The sequence below is a fragment of the Arachis ipaensis genome, chromosome B6 (genome assembly GCF_059453495.1).
Source record: "Arachis ipaensis isolate K30076 ecotype BB chromosome B6, ASM5945349v1, whole genome shotgun sequence".
In the NCBI taxonomy this organism is placed as follows: Eukaryota; Viridiplantae; Streptophyta; class Magnoliopsida; order Fabales; family Fabaceae; genus Arachis; species Arachis ipaensis.
Window position 1 is genome coordinate 117,045,583 of NC_142441.1, and position 11,664 is coordinate 117,057,246.

The window sequence follows — 11,664 nt, forward strand, 5'->3', positions numbered from 1 at the left end:
AAGCGCACCCTATTAGCGTAGCCTTTGAGAATAGACAACGGCTGAATAGGAATTACCCCAAAAAGCGTAGCCGTAGCCCAGAAAACGTAGCCGTAGCCTAAGGCATCATTTTTTTTTCACTTTTGGCTACACTTTTCAAGTGTACCTGAATGGGTGTTTTTCTTGTAGTGGGTCTAGGATGATGTTTGATCACTTCATTGAGAATTCACCTTGCTTACCACCCACATGGATTAATGATAGTCAACTTGAAGATGGGTGTAGAAACAAGATATGGGATCCGGGAATTCATGAGGATCCACTTTGGGAGCTCATGGTTTGTGAGGAACTCCATCAAGGCTTGGTGGTATCAATTTTGGATGATGGAGCTTATTGGAGACTTAGGTATTGGTGGATGTTCCAAGATGAGTACAAGCACAAGCCACCTTGATGATAAGGAGCTCTCCATAAGTCCAACTTAAGGACAATAAACAAAAGTGTTAGGTGGGAGACACCCCACCATGGTAAAATCTTTCCTTTTTCTATTTTGTAAATATTGGTAAAAATTAGTTTAATTTCATGTTTTGATTGATTTGTTGAGTTTATTTGGTAGTTTAGTATGTTAAATAAGGTTTTGTGGTGTTTTGGTAGCTATTTGGAGATTTGAAATGCTTGGTTTGGTGCAAAAATATAGAAATATTTTGAAAAATAGGGCACCAATCTAGGCGTACGCGTGCCGCACGCGTACGCGTCACACAAGCATTCTCGACCATCCATGCGCACGCGTCCCCCATGCGTACGCGTGGATGCAAAAATTTTACCTCTAAGCCATTCTCCCGAGAGTTGTGCCTGCATCGCGCGAACATTGTGCCTTTCACGCAGGCCAACTCATGCGTACGCATACACGACGCGTACGCGTCGCTCTCCAAATAAGCCATCGACGTGAACGCGTGACACATGCGTACGCGTCGCTACCATTTCATCCCACCCACGCGCACGTGTCGTACACGCGTACACGTGGATGCCCTTCTCTCACACATCTATTTTCTCCTCTCCTTTCCATTTCTTTCCTTCTTCTTTCTTCTTCCCTTCTCTTACCCCTCATCCAACACTTCTAAACACCATTTATAACCACCCTTTTTAGTTAGTTAGTTAAGATAGTTAGTTTCATTTTTGTTTAATTTTTGTTTTAATAATAAGTGTTGGATTATTAATTGCTACTAATTACCGCGGAGATGTTAGTTTAACATCATTGTTGATTTTCACTGTTGGATTCTCTTGTTGAGGTTACAATTCATTCCTTGGTTTTGAATTCTTTATGCTTTACATTTGTGAATACCAAGTGAATGAGAATTGCCTTCAAGCTTCTTAATATTTTTTTTTAATTGCATGATTTGGCCACCATGTAATTTAAATCCTTTTCTTTGATTAGGCAATTTCTTGATGGATGTTGTGCATTTACCTCAATGCATTGTGCTTCTTGTTCATATGCATCCATATGCGTTTGGCTTGAATGCTTTTATGCTTCTTTATTGCTTGTTTGGTTGTCTTAATCCACAAGTTTAGAGCATCTCAAGCAAACTAGGATGAGTGAAGTGCATGTGCCTTTTTATGTAATTATGACATGGGCTTTTTTATGTTAGTGTGTGTTCTAGATCGCATGCATCTTAGAACTTACACACTTGTTTCATTAATGTCGTACATTCGGCCACTCACTTCATTCTAGTGATTTACCTCATTCCAACAATGTATACTTCCTTGCTTTTGTATTCTCTCATCTTACGGTGTTATTTTCTATTTTTCATGACTAATGCACCACAAGCAAAAACAGAGGCGGGAGAAAGAACACGCAGCACCGGTTGATCTGCCAGCTGAAGGTAGCAACTCGGAAAGTCGCCATATCCCCTTGCTCATATTTGAATGCACCGAGGACGGTGCGAACTTTTAATTGTGGGGAGGTCGTCCGACCAGTCGGCATTTTTGGGTGACAAGTTTCTAATCCTAACACTTTTGCATATCATTTTAGTTTCTTTTAGGATTTTTAGTTTCATTTTCTTAATTTTGCATATGTATACATAATAAGCTTAGTCAAAATAATGAAATTTTTTGAGAAAATTATCTATAGGGCATCCCAATTGATTTGAGTAAAAATCTTTCATTGAACTTACTTGAATTATATATATATTGTGGAACATGATTTTTGAGCTAAGAACACACAACCTTGTGAGATTTGAGCCTTAATGGTGTGGTTACATCTTATAACCACTTATTTTCCTTCTTGTGTGCATTATTCTCTTTCTATGATTGTAATCTTTGATTTGTTTGATTCTTTATGTCCATTATTTTGTGTAGACATGCATTTATATGATTGAGGCCATCGTTTTATAAAGCTTACTTGCCCAAATGGCCTTACCTTCTATCTTCCATTATTAGCCAACTTGAGCCTACGATTAACCCACTTGTTCTTAATATTAGCACATTACAAGCCTTAAAGAGAAAAATAATAAATGTCCTTAATTTGGATATTTGATTAGCTTAGGCTAGTGAGTGTGTGTATCATTCAAGTATGGGGAAACTTGCATTGGGACATTGGTTGGGATAAAAGGGTGTTTTGCATTTCTATATTTGGGAATTGGGTGCATACTCATGTATTGATTAAATGTATAGACCTTATGCATTGGTGTTCTTGTATATAGTTTGAAAGAAAGAAAAATGAGAAAAAAAAAAGAAAAAGAAAAAGAAAAAGAAAAAAAGTAGAAAAAATTTGAAAGAAAAAAATTAAAAAAGAAAAAAGAAAGAAATAAAAAGGGGACAAAATGCCCCAAAGTGAAGCAATTACAATCAATGCATATGAGTTGTGAAATGAAAAAGAAATGCATGAGTATGTGAAAAAGTGAAAATGGGTAGTTAGGTTAGTTTTGAATTGTATAGGTTGTCATAGGTTAGGTGAGAAGTCTAAGCTTTTCAAGGATTCAAATTTCAAGTCCACTTGACCAAATATGCATCCTACCTTGACCTTAGCCACATTATAACCTATGAAAAGACCTCATGATAATTGTATGCATGCATGAAATAAATGTTGATTGTTAGATGAAAAACAAATCTCGGAAAGCATGATTAGGAGAGAATTGAGAGAATAAACCCTAAACGCTTGAGCGACTAGAGTGCAAACACATCCGGTGAGGGTTCGATTGCTCAATTACATGTTTTCACCTATGATCATCTCTTCTTGCAAGTTTATAAAAATATTTAATAACTCAACTCAATTGTGGATTAGATTTGCTAGCCTTAGCCCTTCTGCTTATATTGATTTTCTTGGAAATTAATTTGTTTTGACCAATCAATTGCATTCATGTAGATAGTTGCATATAGGTAGACTGTAGTTAGTTAGTTTACATTTTAATAAATGTTGATACCCTTGTCTCTCTCTTGGTTTAAGCATGAGGACATGCTTGGTTTAAGTGTAGGGAGATTTGATGCACCACTATTTAGTGGTGCATCCTATGCTGAATTTAGGGGATTTTATCACCCTTTTTCCACATTTACCCACTAAAATAGCATGGTTTCATGATTGTCTCCTAATTTATACTTAAGGGTAAAAACATGCTTTTTAGGCCTTAATTGGTTAATTCTAATTCACCTTTGATTCCGCTAGATGCCTTGATGTGTGTGTTAGTGATTTCAGGTTGAAAAGGCTAAGGAATGAAGAGAAAAGCATGCAAAGTGGAGAAATCATGGAAAATGAAGGATTGGGAGAAATTCACCCTACGCGCACACGCACGTGTGAAACGATGAGGTCGCATGGCGACGCGTACGCGTACATGATGCATACGCGTGGATAGCAATTTGTCAAGCGACGTGTACGCGTTGGTGTTCGCACATGAGCCACTTAAAGTGAATCCGCTGGGGGCGATTTTTGGGCTTGCCAGGCCCGAATCTAACTCATCTCTGATGCTATTTAACCCAAGGACTGAAGTGGAATCACAATTTTTGAACACATTACATTAGTTTAGTTTACTTTTAGAGGAAAAGTTAGTTTCTAGAGAGAGAAGCTCTCTCTTCTCTCTAGAATTAGGATTAGGTTAGATCTAGATTAGGATTTCTTAGATCTAGGTTAATTTCATGCTTAGATTTACTTTTTCTTTTGTAATTCTTCTTCTTCTACATCTCCTCTCTCTAGTTTAGCATTTAATTCTTGTAATTCTCTACTTTTATGTTGATGCATTTTTGTTTCTTCTATTTCTCTTTTAATGCAATTTATGATTCATGCTCCTGTATTGTTGAATTGCTTTGTTGTTGTTTAATTCCTTTTATTTTCCTTTTATGCCTCTCAAGTGTTTGATGAAATGCTTGGTTGGATTTTAGTATAGATTTTTCTCCTCTTGACTTTGGTAGAGTAATTAGTGACTCTTGAGTTATCAAACTCCTTTGTTGATTGATAATTAGAAGTTGCTAATTGACTTGAATGCCACTAAAGCTAGTCTTTCCCTTGGGATTTGGCTAGGATTTGTGGAATCAAGTTAATTCATCCACTTGACTTTCCTTCATAGTTAGAGGTTAACTAAGTGGGAGCAATGGACACTTCTCATCACAATTGATAAGGATCGCTAGGATAGAACTTCTAGTTCTCATACCTTGCCAAGAGCTTTTCTAGTTGTTAGTTTATTTCTTTTGCAATTTACAATTCTTGTTTCTTATTCTAAAAACCCCAAAACATACCTCTAACCAATAACAAGAACACTTTATTGCAATTCTTAGAGAGAACGACCCGAGGTTTGAATGCTTCGGTTATTATTTTTATTAGGGGTTTGTACTTGTGACAAAATAATTTTTGCATGAAAGGATTATTGTTGGTTTAGAAATTATACTTGCAACGCGATTTCATTAGTGAAATTCTACACCATCAATTTTTCATTCATCAACCATCTCTGAAAAGAAGCCAGAAAAATAATTACACAGTAGAAAAAAGGGCAAATATTATGAATAGCAAGAGAAAATTACTTCTTCAAAGAAAAAAGTCGGACACTACCTAGCTCGGCACGGAGGAGAGAAGAATCTCCTAGAAATCTCTTTGTGTCCAGATGAGGAGGTTCCCCCCAGTGCTCCTCTAGAAGACCCACAAAGGCTTGTTCTACCTCATCTAAACTCTCCCAACAATGAGCTACTATATCTTTTTGCCACCATAAAGGAAAGGTTGGCTCGTCATTCTCATCTAAAAAGAAAGGTCGGGCATCCTCGACAGCTCGGACCTTAAAGTAATAGTTCTTAAAATCCCGAAAGGACTCATCAAACATAGAAAATACCTTCTTCCCTTGGGTAGCTTGGAATGAGATCCAAGAAGCCTTTTTCTTGGCTACTCCAGGCTTGGTCAACACAAACAGGTAAAGGAAGAGAGATATGGTAGGCCGAATACCCAGCTCCTGGCACAACAGCTAAAAAATCTTAATGAAGGCCCAAGGGATCGGATGAAGCTGGGAAGGGGCCACATTACAAGTCCATAAGAAGTCGATCTCAAAAGTAGTAAAAGGGATGGTTATATTCAGCTGACTAAAGAAATAGTCATAAGCATAGAAGAAGGGCGTTCTCCCTGAGTTAAGGGAGGGAAACTAACCCTCTCCTCAGGGTTGGGCGACAACAATTCGTAATTCTTTTCATTGTCCCTATTGCTACAGATCCTATGGAACCTCCTCAGCCTCTCATAGTACTCCGGATCGGCCACGGTAACACACATCAGGACTATAGAGTCTAGCTAGTCGGCCATGCCAGCAGGGATTTTGGTGGACATCTCGACAATATTTTTACGAGAAGACATACGGCAAACTACACCAACAGCAAAAGGAAAATAACAAGGGGTCACTACCAAAACAACTCGGAAAGAAACAAAAAAGGGGAAGAAGCAACCCACAAACAACAGGTATGGCAGCAAAAGGGCACCCTAAGATTCACCAAGAAAGAATCAAATCAGCACCAAAAATCCAAGGGCACCCTTTGGAGGCAGCAAACACAGAATACAGAAATGTGACAAATCAAAACCCTAGACCTCTCAAAGAAGGTAGAGGTAACAATGAAAACCTAAGCTTCTACGTTTCCCCAAAAAGCAATAGAAGAACACAACTTTGATCAAAACAAAGACATGCAGCCTTCCCAGAAAGGGTCAAACTTTTCCAAAAGAAACCCAACAAAGATCGAAACTTTGTGCGAAAAAATAAGCATGCAATAGTCAAAGCACATATAAAGATGACTATAAAGACACAGAGAAAGGAAAAACACCAACCTGCGATGAAGAGGGAGTGATCGAGATGAAGGCGCAGCAGAGACGCGAACGATCCACACCAAACAAACGGTTCGAAAGATCAAAGAAAGTAGGATGCTTGAGACAAAAATCAAAGAGCGAGAATCAAAGAAGGGAAATCCTTTTTCGAAGAAGAAAAGCGAAGTAGAAGGAAAAGAGCTAAAGTTCAAATTCTTTTTTGAAGAGGGAAAACGAAATAGTAAAGGGTTAAAAACCTAATCAATGAGCTTTAAAAACAATCACGGGTTCCCAAGGAAAATTAAAACGCACACCAAAGGCACGCCACAGTAAAAAGAAGCTGAAAAATGCCTCGCATTTAAAAAGGTGATTCCAGACTCGCACAAGGAGAAACTACTCAAGATCGACCGAAGTCAAGATGCTCGAGCACGACTTCTTCAAAGGGGTCGAAGTTCAAAAAACACGACCACAAAGGAAGATCGATGCTCAAGCAGGGGCACTGTTCATACCCTGGACCGATCTATATGGTCTGGGTTGGACGGAGACAAAGCTACCGACCTCTTGCTAAGTTGGTCATCACCGACCTCTCCCTAAAGAGCTCGGCCAACATCTCTACAGATGCCCAAGCAGGCCCAAACAGAAGGACGCATCCCACTCTAAAGGCGGCTGGCCTAAAAGATAGGTGGCCTTGCCCAAAGATAAGATAAGATAACTAACTTATCTCAAGAATGGCCACTCCACACTACTATAAATACACTGGAGCACCCAGGTATAACACACATTCTAATTCTACACAAAAAACCTGCCTAAAGCACATGCTAACTTAAGCATCGGAGTCTCTTGTAGGTACCACCACCCTCCGGTGATCAAGGATCAACAGCACCACCGGATCCAGGAAGTCGGACACGACAGCTCCGGCCACAACAGAAGATCTCCTCCGAGATCGACCTTTAGTTTCAGGTAACCTTCGGAACAGATAGGAATCCTTAATTCCCAATCCTTGCTAAGAGTTCCTCCTTTTTGCCACTTGAATTCCATTTTTGATTTACTTGCTTTGAGTTTTAATTTCCTTGCATGCTTATTTACTTTCTTGCACTTTAATTTCTTCCCCCTTGCTATCCCAAAATCCCTTGTCTCATAGCCAATAATTGGACACTTAATTGCAATTCCTAGGGAGAACAACCCGAGAGTTTAAATACTCTTGGTTATTTGTGTTGATTGTGACATCTTTGAATTAAACTTTGATTGTGAGAGTTAATTATTGGTCTAGACTATGCTTGCAACGAGATTCTATTTTTGTGAAATTCTAGATCAACATAAATTCTCATATCACAATGCAACAAAAGGCTATAAAATAGGATGGGGTTAAGACGACGTGCTTAACATTCGTACACTAATCTCGCACCAACCTCAAAGTTTCAACTTTCCAACTCCATCAATCACATTATAACTCCACAACCGGCCACAAGTCTAACACCCACAAACTCTTTCACAAGGAATAAAACTACCACAACTCCTCTAAATATTACACACTTACCAATCCACCATTTCACGTTCATGAATAGCATTCTAAAGGGACTAGCGTTTCGCCTGCTATGCCTAAAGGTACGTGACTCTAAAGCAATCCTCGGGTTTATTCTAGAAAGATACAAGACCAGAGAAGAGATGGACAAGTGACAAAGACGGCATCCACAAGAGTTTAAGAGACAACCTTAAGGATTAGAAAACAATACAACGGTTTGAAATGAATTCAAGCTGAGTTAGAGAAGTATAAGGTTTACAAAACAAGAGTGTCTAAAACCAAAAACAAAGCTTACAATACTCAAAAGTAGGATTAAAATACTTTCGAATGCATTGCTCATAAAGAGTGAAAAACTTTTCAAAAACTATCTCACGTTTTCAAAGAAAAAGGCACGCAACAAACACTTTGTAAAAGAATAACAAAAGTAGAAATGTGGCATTACTTTAATAAAATTTCATGTTGAAATAAATTAGGTAGAGTTTTAAAACAAAATAAACACTGGTTTGGCTAAGAGCAAAAATATTTCCTTAAATATTTTAGAAGGATAGTTAGGTGCACAACTTAACAAAAAGTAACTGATGAGCGGATAATTTATACGCTTTTTGGCATTGTTTTTAGTATGTTTTTAGCATGTTTTAGTTAGTTTATATTATATTTTTATTAGTTTTTATTTAAAATTCACTTTTCTAGACTTTACTATGAGTTTGTGTATTTTTCTGTGATTTTAGGTATTTTCTGGCTGAAATTGAGGGACCTGAGCAAAAATCTGATTCAGAGGCTGAAAAGGACTTCAGATGCTGCTGGATTCTGACCTCCCTGCACTCAAAGTAGATTTTCTGGAGCTACAGAAGCCCATTTGGCACGCTCTCAATTGCGTTGGAAAGTAGACATCTAGGGCTTTCCAGAAAAATATAATAGTCTATACTTTGCCCAAGATTTGATGGTCCAAACTGGCGTTCAAAGTCAGCATCAGAATTCCAAGCGTTAAACGCCGGAATTGGCACCAAAGTGGGAGTTAAACGCCCAAACTGGCACAAAAGCTGGCGTTTAACTCCAGGAAAAATTTCTACACGAAAATGCTTCAATGCTTAGCCCAAGCACACACCAAGTGGGCCCGGAAGTGGATATTTACGTCATTTACTCATTTTTTGTAAACCCTAAGCTACTAGTTCTCTATAAATAGGACCTTTTGCTATTGTATTTAAGAGGCTAATCTTTGAGTAGTTCTATGCTACCTTAGATCACGTTTTGGGGCTGGCCTCATGGCCATGCCTAGACCTTGTTCTTATGTATTTTCAACGGTGGAGTTTCTACACATCATAGATTAAGGTGTGGAGCTCTGCTGTACCTCGAGTATCAATGCAATTACTATTGTTCTTCTATTCAATTCAGCTTGTTCTTGTTCTAAGATATCACTTGTTCTTTAACTTGATGAATGTGATGATCCGTGACACTCATCATCATTCTCACCTATGAACGTGTGCCTGACAACCACCTCCGTTCTACCTTCGATTGAGTGTTTATCTCTTGGATTCCTTAATCAGAATCTTCGTGGTATAAGCTAGAATTGATGGCGGCATTCTTGAGAATCCGGAAGTTCTAAACCTTGTCTGTGGTATTCTGAGTAGGATTCAAGGATTGAATGACTGTGACGAGCTTCAAACTCGTGATTGTGGGGCGTTAGTGACAGACGCAAAAGAATCACTGGATTCTATTCTGACATGATCAAGAACCGACAGATGAATAGCCGTGCTGTGACAAAGTGCGTTGAACATTTTCACTGAGAGGACGGGATTGTAGCCACTGACAACGGTGATGCCCAACATATAGCTTGCCATGGAAAGGAGTAAGAAGGATTGGATGAAGACAGTAGGAAAGCAGAGAGATGGAAGGGACAAAGCATCTTTATACGCTTATCTGAAATTCTCACCAATGAATTACATAAGTATCTCTATCTTTATTTTATGTTTTATTTATCTTTTAATCATTCATCATCCATAACCATTTGAATCTGCCTGACTGAGATTTACAAGATGACCATAGCTTGCTTCATACTAACAATCTCCGTGAGATCGACCCTTACTCGCGTAAGGTTTATTACTTGGACGACCCAGTGCACTTGTTGGTTAGTTGTGCGGAATTGTGACAAAGTGTGATTCACGTTTGAGAGCTCCAAGTCTTTGGCGCCATTGTTGATGATCACAATTTCGTGCACCAAGTTTTTGGCGCCGTTGCCGGGGATTGTTCGAGTTTGGACAATTGACGGTTCATCTTGTTGCTTAGATTAGGTACTTTTCCTTTTTATTTTTCGAAAAATTATTTTCAAAAATACAAAAAAGATTTTCTATTTTGTTCTTCAGAGTTTTTAAGAATGAATTCTAGAGTTTCATGATGATTTGTTGAAGTCTGGCTGGCTGAGAAGCCATGACTAATCTTTTAGACCGAGGTTTCAACTTATCATCACAAGAGCTTGTTGATTTCTATCAATTTTGCTGTTGAAAGCAATGATCTGCTAAAGCTTGGCTGGCCATTGGCCATGTCTAGTGTTTTGGACCGGAGCTTTCATTGAAAGCTTGGCTGGCTAGTAAGTCATGTCTAATTCCTGGACCGGAGTTTTAGACTAGCATTGCAATGATTCCTGGAATTCTCATTAAGAATTTTGAACCCTTATTTTTTCTTTTCCACTCAATTTTCGAAAAACCACAAAAAAAAGTATAAAACCATAAAACCAAAAATAATTTTATGTTTCTTGTTTGAGTCTAGTGTCTAATTCTAAGTTTGGTGTCAATTGCATTCATCTTTGTTTTCGAAAATTACATGCATTATGTTCTTCATTGATCTTCAAGTTGTTCTTGATGATTTCCTTGCTCTGATCTTTAAATTCTCTTGTCTTGTGTGTTTTGTTGTTTCTCATATGCATTCTCAATTTGTTAGTATCAATAGTATACAAACTTCTAAGTTTGGTGTCTTGCATGCATTGTTTTAATTCAGTTTTCATGTTTAGTTGCATTTTGATTGTTTCTCATCATTAAAAATCCAAAAAAATTTTCAAAATTGTGTCTTTTCAAGTCAATAATACAGAGAATTGAAGATTCAGAACATACAGCAGAGGAATTATACAGAAAAAGTTGGGCGTTCAAAACGCCCAGTGAAAAAGGAAAACTAGCATTTAAACGCCAGCCAGGGTACCTGGCTGGGTGTTTAACGCCCAAAAAGGTAGAGATTTGGGCGTTAAACGCCAGAATGGGCACAAGAGGGAAGATTTTGCTTTTAATGCACATTTTTTTCAAGTTTTCAAAATTTTTCAAAATCAAATCTTGTTCAAATCATATCTTTTCAATCATATCTCTTTCAAAATCAATTTCTTTCAATTTTATATTTATTTTTACTATTTTCAAAAATCCTTGCCTCAATTCAAGATTTGCTTCAAAATTTTCAAGTTGTTACTTGCCTATAAAGAAGGGATCAAACTTTAAATTTTAGAATCATATCTTTTAATTTCTTATTAGTCAAGTAATCAACTTTAAAAACTTTCTTTTTCTAAATTGATTTTCAATCATATCTTTTCAAACATATCTTTTCAATCACATCTTTTTCAAAATTAATTTTTTTTCAATCCTATCTTTTTCTAATTTCAAAATCTTTTTCAAAAATCACTTTATTTCTTTCCCAATCTTAGTTTTCGAAAATCTCAATCAAATTTTCAAATTTCTTTTTAAAATCTTTTAATTAATTTCGAAAATTTCTTCCCCTCTTCTCACATCCTTCTATTTAAGGGACTAAGACTCCTCATCAAGGTGCAATTCGAACTCTGTCCTTCTTGATAAGTTCGAATTCCCTCTTTTCCACCTCCTCCTTCTATTCTTCTTTTCCTCTGACACTTCAAGGAATCTCTATACTGTGACATAGAGGATTC